We start from the raw sequence: 11,007 nt of genomic DNA, 5'->3' as shown, positions 1-11,007 counted from the left end.
TGTTCCTCCCACAGAGCACAGAGGCATAGTAGTTGAGCTAAGTCCTTGTCCAAAACTTCTTGTGCCTCATGCGAAGCTTGTCATATGGATTGTTGCCGATGAAATACATCCGTTCTTCATAGAACGCTTCCTTTTGAAACTTTGGCCTCTTCAAAAAAGGCTGATTTTGCTTTGGTTGAAGATTATATTGCAATTCTTGAGGAGATACTATCATTGTTGTTTCGGTGTTGACCACAACAATAGCAGTTTCTATATTGGGTGCAGGAGCATTTTCTTCAGCCTTTTCCTCAGGTTGAGGATTTTCTTCAGGTTGAGGATTTTCGTCAGGTTGAGGATTTTCCTTAGGTTGAGAATTTTCCTCAGCTTGAGGAATTTGCTTGGTGGAGGAGGTAAAGTCTTCAACTGTTGCAGCTGATCCTTGAGAAGTTTGATCAGACATTTTGTGAGGAATGAAGGACTGAGGAATATCATCAATTTGTATTTCCTCATCCATGGTTTCTTCAGATTCAGCATCTTTCATTTCCTCATCTTCTTCAGGAATGACATAGTCAACTCCGAAGGGAATAAGTGCATATGATGGAGCTACCTTCAGAGGCATAGCATCCACTAGAGCGGTTGAAGACTGTGTCTGAGTTAACTTGGGGAGCTTGGCCTCTGATGATTCTGAGGTCGTTGAAGCTTTTCTTTTCTTCACTTCTTTCTCAGTAGCTTTGGTTTTCTTCACGTCTGATGCAGACGGAACCATTTTCTTCACCTTTGAGGAGTGAGGTGAAGGAATTATCTCTTCAGGAGCTGGTGCAGTATCAGTCCTCGCAATTTCCTCAGCTGAAGCATTTTCTTCAGTTGGAGCATGTTCATCAGCTGGAGCAGATTCATTAGCTGGAGTATCTTGAGGCATTTCCTCAACAACAAGTTCATCAGCTTCATCTTCTTCAGTCAGCTGAACAGAATAGCTGGACTCAGGCAACTTTTGTTTCACTGGAGGAGCAGCCTTCTTGTTATATTCATCAACTGCATCAGTTGCAAACTTGATGAAATTTACCTTGAGACTTTGACGATCAGATAGATTCGTGTACTTGTTAGTCAAAGTCTTCAGTTCAGCCTGGGTGGACACAAGAGCTCCACGTGTCAGATTGAGGAGATTCTGCCTGAGGAATTTCTCCTTCTTCAGTTTTTCCGCCTTTGCTTGTTTGGCTTGCGTCTCTTTCAATTTTTCCTCATTGATGAATGTGGCAACCATATGACTGAGACCTGGGGGAAGCTTCAAATCATCAATGGGGGTGCTTGGAACTTCATACCAGACATTGATGAAGTCCAGCAGAACCTTGGGGTCCATGGCAAGAGGAATAGAGCTGTCTGAGGCTTGTGCAACTTGTTTCTGCTTGTTTTTGATAATGGCTTGAAGAGTTTGATCATCGAATTCATCACATCTTTCTGATGCAGAAGGGATGTTGCTTGGGCTGGGCCTGATGCCCCTTCCAGCAGTCATTTTAGTCTTCAAGGGTGTTGGTGAAGACTTTGTCGCTGAGCTCGTGGCAGATGGTACAAAGGAGCTGGAGTGAGCAGGCTGATGCTTGACAATCTGCTTTTGTTCAGGCTTTGATGCCTGTGTAGATGTTGAGGGTTTTGGCGCAGGTGCAGCCTTCTGAGGCAATTGCTCTTTAGGCTTTGAGGCATTTGGTTTCTTTGGCACAGACTTCACTTGAGGAATAGTTGTACCAGAAGCTTTAGCAGCAGAAGAGGTGGCTAAAGTGGCAGCAGCAGATTCCTCATTGAATTTATTCACTGCAGCTTCTGCTTTCTTCTGAAGTTTAGACAAGTGTTTGTCTTTCTCCTCAGGGTAATCCTCAGCTGTTTTGATGCTTGAGGGATGTACAACCTGATGATCACCAAGAGGAGGCCTTTTGCAAGGTGGCTTGAGAGCAAATTTCTTCGCATACATTGGAGTGACGAAGCAATATTCCTTCCACTCCTTAGTCCACCCGCGTTCTATTTTGTGAAGCCTAATTTTCCGCTTAGCCATAGGTTCCTTTCCATGTGTTTCCTCATCTGGCGTGCAGTAATCAGTGTATATATCCTCAGGGATATCAAATGCACTGTTCTGTTCAAGTTTCTTTCCACCCTTTTGCTTTCTGTCATCTTCCATTTTCTCGAACTGATGCTTTTGCTGAGGAATTTGTACTCTTGAAGATTCTTATGACACTGGCAAAGTTTCTTCGAGGAACGCTGCAAATGAGTTAAGTTGATGAGAACCTAGAGATTCATCAACTAACATTTTGTACCTGTGAACAAAGTATAGGTGCGAGGAATTTGGAGAGGTCATATGCGTTCTCAGATTTGAAGAAATTGAAATTTTATAAGTTGAGGAATTTGACCAGTGGGTTGAGGAATTTGACTAGTGGCTTGAGGAATTTGACTAAGCATTCTGATCTTGGGTTCCAGAGTTGTGCAGATTCAAAAATTTGCACAATTGAGGAATCACATGAAGAATTTTAGTGGCTTAGTGAAATTGATCAAGTGTTTGAGGAATTGAGTGTGCAAAGCTGATAGACACTGAGGAAAAACAGATTTTTCGATTCTAAGATGAAATAGTAGATCAAAAGGGGCAGTAAAATAATATTTTAATTACCCTGTGAGACGAACACGAAGAACAGATGTAGTAACAGTAAGAAGCTCTTCGGTTCGAGTCTGCTGCGCTCTAACTTGGCGGCAGAAGACAACTACGGCGGCAGCGGATGTAGATGTTCCACTTCCGGCGTGAGTTTGACGATGGAGAGGTCGAGGCAGTGAAGTTGTTCCTCACTGGTGACGACATTGCTAGCGGTGGCGCTAGGTTTGAGCTCGAGCGGAGAGAAGGACGAGAGGTCCAAGAATTTTGACAGGGGGGGGGGGGTAAGGACCTATTTATAGCTCAGGTGAAAACGGTCCGGCCGAAACTTTCGGACCGAACAACCCTTGCCCATTCGTCTCCGCACGACACATGTAGCCCACGATAGAAGTGGTGGAGATCGTGCTTATCCTAGCGTGGGAAGTGGGTTCAGTTACCTATGTAACATCATAAAATTCATTTTTGAAGATTTGAGGATTTCGTTGCAAAATCCCCAGCTCATAAGGACACAGTGAGGATTTTGAACAAAGTTTCAAGTAGAACGCATATGAATAATTGAATAGACTTGGTTGAGTATAGCATATGGAGGAGTCGGGTCCTATCACATTCACTTAGATGAAATATCAAATTGAAGAAATAGCTATAAGTGAATGTTGTTGGGGACTTTGAAATCTCAGTCTATATATATATAGGCAAATGAAAATCATCATGTGTTTTGAAGATTTTGAAAAACTTGAGGACTTTGTGACAAAGCGTCGGGTCGATGAATTTCAACTTTGAAGAAAAAGGCAGCTTGAAGGTTTTCAAAGTTGGGTGGTGGCGTGACCCACCGTATAAGAATGATGATTCCAGGCGCCGCGTACAATTGTCGTAGGGCCCTGAGAACCAGATTCTTCATTAATTTCCTCACACTAAGAGTGATATTCTTCATTAATTGAAGAAAATCAATTCTTCGTGTGTTGCACATCTAAGTCATCAATTTTGCATAAGTGTTAGGATGTGTGCATGTTTTTGCAAAACATTTGAAGACTCTAGGATATTTAGCTCACACCTCAACTTGCAAAACCTTTTCTCATCCAAGGGCTTAGTGAAAATATCTGCTAGTTGATCGCCAGTCTTCACATGGTCGATCAGGATATTTCCCTTGAGGACATGGTCCCGAAGAAAATGACGACGAATCTGGATGTGCTTAGTCTTCGAATGTTGTACTGGGTTGTATGCAATCTTGATTGCACTCTCATTGTCACAGTAGAGAGGCACATTCTTCAAGTTGATGCCGTAGTCCTTGAGGGTTTGCTTCATCCATAGCAATTGAGCACAGCAGGATCCAACAGCAATGTACTCAGCTTCAGCAGTGGAGAGAGAAACATAGTTCTGCTTATTTGAGGACCAACAGACTAATGATCTTCCGAGGAAATGACAAGTGCCAGAAGTTGACTTGCGTTCCACACGGTCACTGACATAGTCAGAATCAGAATATCCCACGAGATGAAGATTTGAGCCCTTGGGGTACCATAATCCTAGTGTTGGTGTATGAGCTAAGTATCGAAGAATATGTTTCACAGCCTTATGGTGTGATTCCTTCGATTTTGTTTGAAAACGAGCACATATGCAAACACTAAGCATTATATATGGCCTAGATGCACACAAATACAGTAAAAAGCCAATCATCGAGGGGTATACCCGTTGATCGAATTCTTTACCATTTTCGTCAGTGCAGAGGTGGCCGTTGGTAGGCATGGTAGTCTTGGCGCCTTTGCATTCATGCATGTCGAATTTCATCAGAACATCCTTGAGGTATTTCTCCTGTGATATGAAGATGCCATTGCGTTGTTGACGAATTTGAAGACCTAAGAAGAATTTCAGCTCCCCCATCATAGACATCTGATATTCTCCACTCGTCATGTAAGCGAATTCATCACCGTAACGTTTTTCAGTACAGCCAAATATGATGTCATCGACATATATTTGGCACACAAATAGTTCATTGTCATATGATTTTGTGAAAAGAGTTGGATCGAGTGAACCAGGTTTGAAGCCTTTCTTCATGAGGAATTCCTTCAATGTATCATACCATGCCCGAGGGGCTTGCTTGAGGCCATAGAGTGCCTTTTTGAGTCTGAAGACTTTGTCTGGATTCTTCGGATCCTCAAAACCTAGGGGTTGATCAACATATACTTCTTCCTCAAGCTTACCATTGAGGAATGCACTTTTCACATCCATTTGATATAAGGTAATGTTATGATGATTAGCAAAAGCAAGTAGTACTCGAATAGCTTCAAGTCTAGCAACATGTGCAAAAGTTTCATCAAAATCAATTCCTTCAACCTGTGTGTAGCCTTGGGCTACAAGTCGTGCCTTATTCCTCACCACTTGACCATCCGCATCTTGCTTGTTTCGGAAAATCCACTTGGTGCTGATGATATTGTGCTTGCGAGGATCTGGTCGGTTGACGAGCTCCCACACGTCATTTAGCTTGAATTGAAAAAGTTCATCTTGCATGGCTTGAATCCACTGAGGTTCCATGAAAGCCTCAACAACTTTTGAAGGTTCTGTGATAGACACAAAAGAAGAATGCCCACAAAAGTTAACTAAGTGTGAAGCTTTTGAGCAAGTGAGAGGACCTGGCGTGTTGATGTCATCGAGGATTTTGTCAAGTTATACTTCATTTGCAATCCTCGGATGAGCTGGTTGAGGATTTCGTCTGGGCTGAGGAATTTGTTCTGGAGCAATTTCCTCAGGAGCATCTTCTTGATTTTCATCAGTGATGGGAATGACTTCTTCAGCAATTTTCTCAGTAGGAACAATGTCTTTAGTAGCTTTGAACTTGATTGCTTCCTCAGGAGATAATTTATCTGGATTAGGAGGCAATTGCTCTCTTTGCGAGCCATTAGTTTCATCGAACCGCACATCTACAGTTTCAACAACCTTGTTGTGATAGTTGTTGAAGACTCTGTAGATGTGCGAGTCCTTTCCGTAACCGAACCCTCATGTGCTTTAGGTGCACATTTTGAGCTATGGTGAGGATCTCTAATCCAGCATTTTGCACCGAAGACTTTGAAGTAACTTACATTGGGTTTCTTTTCAGTGATGAGTTCATATGAAGTTTTCTTGAGGAATTTGTGAAGATATACCCTGTTGATGATATGGCAAGCAGTGTTGATTTCTTCAGGCCAGAAACGACGAGGAGTCTGATATTCTTCAAGCATGGTTCGTGCCATCTCAACCAGAGTCCTGTTCTTTCTTTCGACGACGCCATTCTCTTGAAGAGTATAAGGAATAGACAATTCGTGAGTAATACCAAGTTCATCAAGATAATCATCAAGACCTGTGTTTTTGAATTCTGTCCCATTATCACTCCTGATGTGTTTGATCTTGACGCCAAAGTTCGTACAGGACCTTGAGGAAAATCGTTTGAAGACTTCTTGCACTTTAGTTTTATACAGAATGATATGCACCCAAGTATATCTAGAATAATCATCAACTATGACAAAGCCGTCTAAAGATGCTACATTTGTTAGAGTGGCATAATGAGTAGGTCCAAATAGATCCATGTGAAGCAATTCAAATGGACGAGTAGTAGTCATGATAGTTTTCGAGGGGTGTTTGGATCTGGTCATTTTTTCAGACTCACAAGCACCGCAGAGGCGATCCTTGAGAAATTTGACTCATTCGATGCCAATGACATGCTTCTTCTTCGCCAGTGTGTGCAGATTCCTCATGCCTGCATGACCAAGTCTTCGATGACATAGCCAACCTTCTGAGGTTTTTGCTAGTAGGCATGTGGCTGGTTGAGGACCTGTGGAAAAATCAACAATGTACAAATCTCCTCTCCTGACACGTTCAAGACTTTGGATCTGTCAGATTCCATGATGACAACACATCTATATTTTCCAAAGATAACAACATATCAAGATTACAAAGCATTGAGACTGACATGACGTTAAACCCAAGGGATTCAACAAGCATCACTTTGTCCATGTGCCTGTCCTTGGAGATAGCCACTTTGCCAAGTCCCAATACCTTATTTTTACCTTTGTCAGCATAAGTGATTTGCTTCAGTGGCGATGGAGTCAGTGGCATATTCATGAGCAAGCTTTAGTCACCAGTCATGTGGTGTGTGCAGCCACTATCAAGAACCCACTCAGTACTCTTGGGTTTGTCATCCTGCAGATGAATTAGTACAACTTACTATCTCATATGCTTCAGACTTGAAGAATATGATATCAATTTCATCATATAGGAATTTCATCATGAACAGTAAATTTTATTACGTGTGAAATGTTATCATTTCATCAAAGTTAGCTTGCGTCCAATCAAGCATTTTCCTCAGGTCTCCAGCAGATTCTTGAGATGATGATTTTCATCTGGAGACATGACCTGCAGAAGTAATTAGTTCAATTTCTTCACCACCCACATCTGAAGGGGTGGCAAAGAGTTCATCATCCTGTGAGCACCATATGAGAAAGGGGGCATTGAAGCTAATGCACTTCTCTTCACAGTAGGGGGTTAGAGTACTCAAATGAATAGGCAGAGAAGTTCTTTGAGGATTTATGAACATAATGATTTGAGGAGTAATGCTCATATTCATATCCCTTGTAATTTTCCTGCATATCAGAAGCATTAGCACGAGTACGAGCATAGTTTTGACGAGTTGAGGATTTTGATCCTCTTGAAGACTTTGGTCCACCTGAGGAATTTGATCTGGGGTTCAGATTCTTCATGGGTGGTGTCATGAGGACATTCACCTGAAGATTTTCCAAATAGCTTTTGGGGACCCATATTTTCCAGAGGGGTGGTCCATTCCTGTAGTTAGTTCCAACATATCGAGCAAATACTTCACCAGATTGATTTTTGAACAGTTTATAGTTGGAGTCAAATGACTCATCTGAGGAATAGGATAATTCACATGAAAAGCCTGTTAGATTGGATGGATCAACAGGAGGTCCTTTAGCAGCAACCCATGAGGTTTTGGGATACTGCCTAGGTTTCTAGTATGATCCATCAGCGTTCAGTTTCCTTTCAAAAGCAATTCCTTCTTTCCTCGGGTTCCTGTTCAAAATCTGCTTTTTGAGCACATCGAAAAGGGTTTGATGCCCTTTGAGACTTTTGTACATGCCTGTCACATACAATTCCTTCAACTCTGCATTTTTGTCAGTAACATTTGTGGTTTCCTCAAGTGAGGAATTTGATACCACATGAGCAGTTGAAGAATTTGTAGCAATAGAAGCATTTGATGATTATGGTGAAGAATTGGCAGTTTCACGTTCAATGTATTTAAGACATGGTGGAATGAATTCAACCTGAGCGACACTGATCTGTTGAGCAAGTAATGAATCATTTTCCATTCGAAGATCATCATGAGACACCCTCAACTTCTCAAGATCAAGTTTCCTTTGAAGAAATTCATAGGAAAGTTTCTCATGATCAGCCAAGAGTGTGCCATGACGATCTTGAAGATTATCAAATATAGACTGAAGACTTTTCATATCTTGAGTGAGGATTTGGGTAAGATTAATTTCATCATTCAACATGTCATTGCTTCTGTCTAGCAATTTTTGAAGCTTTTCAAGGGCAGTTTGTTGTTTAGTTGCAATATTGGCAAGTTTACTGTAACTGGGTTTCTTATAATCATCAGGTTCACAGTCACTAGAATCAGAGGAGGAAGTATCATTCGGTACCTTTGAACCTTTTGCCATGAAGCAATAGGTTGGAGCGAGGTCATCAGCATAGTCATCACTGTAGATGGTGTTGTCATTTTCTTCAAGGTTGAAGATTGACTTGTTGACAAATGTGGTAGCCAGTGCAAGACTAGCCACGCCATGCTCCGAGTCTTCTTCAGATCCTACCTCTTCATCACATTCCTCAGATTCTTCATCAGAATCCATTTCCTTGCCAATGAGCCCGAGCCTTTCTGAAACTAGTCTTATTGTGCGATGAGGACTTTGAGGATGAGGATTTTGAAGATTTCTTCTTCTTCTTCGAGTCATCAGAACTTTCATCCTTGTATTTCTTCTTCTTTGATTCTTTCACCCATCGAGGACAATCAGCAATATAGTGACCTGATTTTTTGCATTTGTGGCAGGTTCTTTTCTTGTAGTCCTCACATGAAGATTTTGATTTCCTCATATCTCTTCATGAAGATTTACCAAACTGGCCACTGATATGTCCATTTTGCATCATGCTTTCATGTTGATATTTATTGCTTTTGGGGCTTTTATTACACTTCACGGTACAATACTTATGCCTTTTCTCTCTTATTTTGCAAGGTTTACATGAAGAGGGAGAATGCCGACAGCTGGAATTCCGGCCTGAAAAAGGAGCAAGTTTGAGATACCAATTCTGCACAACTCCAAAATCCGTGAAAATCAACGAGGATTTATTTTGGAATTTATAAAAAATACTGGGCCGAAGAAGTACGAGAGGGGAGCCATCAGGAGGTCACAAGCCTGCTAGGCGCGACCTACCCCCCTGGCCGCGCCTAGGGGGCTTGTGGGCTCCCTGTTGGCCCTCTGCCCCCCTCTTTTGCTATAAGGAGGGTTTCGTTCTAGAAAAAATCAAGAGGAGGCTTTCGGGAGGAATCGCCGCCACCACGAGGCGGAACTTGAGCAGAACCAATCTACAGCTCCGGCAGGGTCTTCCTGCCGGGGAAACTTCCCTCCCAGAGGGGGAAATCGTCGCCATCGTCATCACCAACACTCCTCTCATCGGAGGGGACTCGTCACCATCAACATCTTCATCAGCACCATCTCATCTCCAAACCCTAGTTCATCTCTTGTAACCAATCTCCGTCTCACGACTCCGATTGGTACTTGTAAGGTTGCTAGTAGTGTTAATTACTCTTTATAGTTGATGCTAGTTGGATTACTCGGTGGAAGATTATATGTTCAGATCCTTGATGCTATTCAAAACCTCCCTGGTCATGAATATTATTATGCTTTGTGAATAGTCACTTTTGTTCCTGAGGACATGGGATAAGTCTTGCTATAAGTAATCATGTGAATTTGGTATTCGTTCGATATTTTGATGTGTTGTATGTTGTCTCTCCTCTAGTGGTGTTATGTGAACATCGACTACATAACACTTCACCATTATTTGGGCCTAGAGGAAGGCATTGGGAAGTAGCAAGTAGATGATGGGTTGCTAGACTGACAGAAGCTTAAACCCTAGTTTATGCGTTGCTTCATAAGGGGTTGATTTGGATCCATTAGTTTAATGCTATGCTTAGACTTTGTCTTAATTCTTATTTCGTAGTTGCAGATGCTTGCGAGAGGGGTTAATCATAAGTCGGAGGTTTGTCCAAGTAAGGGCAGCACCCAAGCACCGGTCCACCCACATATCAAACTATCAAAGTAGCGAACGTGAATCATATGAACTTGATGAAAACTAGCTTGACAGAATTTCCCATTTGTCCTCGGGAGCGCTTTACCTCCTATAAGAGTTTGTCGAGGCTTGTCCCTTGATACAAAAGGGATTGGGCCACTTTGCTGCACCGTTGTTACTTTTTTTACTTGCTACTTGCTGCGAATCATCTTATCACACAACTATCTGTTACCGACAATTTCAGTGTTTGCAGAGAATACCTTGCTGAAAACCACTTTTCATATCCTTCTGCTCCTCGTTGGGTTCGACACTCTTACTTATAAAAAGGACTACGATTGATCCCCTATACTTTTGGGTCATCAAGACTTTTTTCTGGCGCCGTTGCCGGGAGTGAAGCGCCTTTGGTAAGTGGAATTTGGTAAGGAAACATTTATATAGTGTGATGAAATTTATTGTCACTTGTCACTATGAAAATTAATCCTTTGAGGAGCTTGTTCGAGGTATCTTCACCTGGAACGGAAGCACAAGGAGTTGCTCCTCAACCTGCTGCACCTACTGAAAGTATTTTCTATGAATTTCCTTCGGGTATGCTTGAGAAACTGCCGGCTAATCCTTTTAGAGGAGATGGAACATCACATCCCGACTTGCATCTAATCTATGTATATGAAGTTTGTGGTTTATTTAAGCTTGCAGGTTTGCCCGAGGATGAGGTCAAGAAGAAGGTCTTTCCCTTATCTTTGAGGGATAAAGCATTGACATGGTATAGGTTATGTGACGATACTGGATCATGGAGCTACAACCGTTTGAACTTGGAATTTCATCAAAAGTTTTATCCTATGCATCTAGTACATCGTGATCAGAATTATATTTATAATTTTTGGCCTCGTGACAGGGAAAGCAGCGCTCAAGCTTGGGGGAGGCTTAAATCATTGTTATATTCATGCCCCAACCATGAGCTCTCGAGATAAATTATCATTCCGAACTTCTATGCTCGGCTTTCTCATGATGATCGCACCATGCTTGACACTTCTTGTATCGGTTCTTTTATGAAGAGAGATATTGACTTCAGATGGAAT

Source organism: Hordeum vulgare, chromosome 5H, assembly GCF_904849725.1.
Source record: "Hordeum vulgare subsp. vulgare chromosome 5H, MorexV3_pseudomolecules_assembly, whole genome shotgun sequence".
NCBI lineage: Eukaryota > Viridiplantae > Streptophyta > Magnoliopsida > Poales > Poaceae > Hordeum > Hordeum vulgare.
This window is presented reverse-complemented; position numbering follows the sequence as displayed.